This window comes from Otolemur garnettii, unplaced genomic scaffold (genome assembly GCF_000181295.1).
Source record: "Otolemur garnettii isolate 467f Iridium unplaced genomic scaffold, OtoGar3 scaffold00022, whole genome shotgun sequence".
Classification (NCBI taxonomy): Eukaryota; Metazoa; Chordata; class Mammalia; order Primates; family Galagidae; genus Otolemur; species Otolemur garnettii.
This window is the reverse complement of record NW_003852417.1, coordinates 17,864,506-17,865,027: the sequence shown is the minus strand read 5'-3', so window position 1 is coordinate 17,865,027 and position 522 is coordinate 17,864,506. Positions and strand designations below refer to the sequence as shown.

The 522-nt window shown below is 46.7% G+C and overlaps 1 protein-coding gene across 1 annotated transcript in view; it reads right to left on the bottom strand.

Annotated features, from left to right (window-relative positions):
- The window catches only part of DPYSL5 (dihydropyrimidinase like 5), an 88,272-nt gene that overhangs the window by 5,435 nt on the left and 82,315 nt on the right, over positions 1 to 522 (bottom strand). The window lies entirely within an intron of this gene.

The following is a 522-nucleotide window of genomic DNA, read 5'->3' as shown; positions in this document are numbered from 1 at the left end:
CTCTGTCTAGCATGTGAGGCCTCCTGTATGTCATCATCCATATCCAAGAAACCTGACCATTCACCTACCTGAGCGACAGACCCTGGGTTTGCTTTTGGATTGAACAGTGTGATAACTAAAGTCACACTTTTTTCAGGAAGCCCAAGTCTGCTCTCCCAAGGCAGATCTGGCTCTAGATGGCTTTGAATATTGGCTTCTGGGAGAGAAGGGGCTTCAGTTTCTCTGAAAGCCCTGGGCCCTCACATGTGGAAGGCATGCTGGCAGAGTGAGTCTTGTGTTAATATGCCTGCTTATTCCTGTGCTTTAGGTGATGGCTTTTTCAGGACCAGTTCTATTCCCTCTTACTTCAGCAAGAGTGGGAGGGAGCCAAGACTCCAGGGACACCCCCGAGCCTGTATATCAAGAGGAACAAACTGAGTGGTCACAAATCACATTCACATTTCCCTCTTGTGCCTTTAGGAACTTAGGACTCCGTTTGCTTGGTAATTTAAAATTCTATCTGGTAATCAAAGATGGGGAATA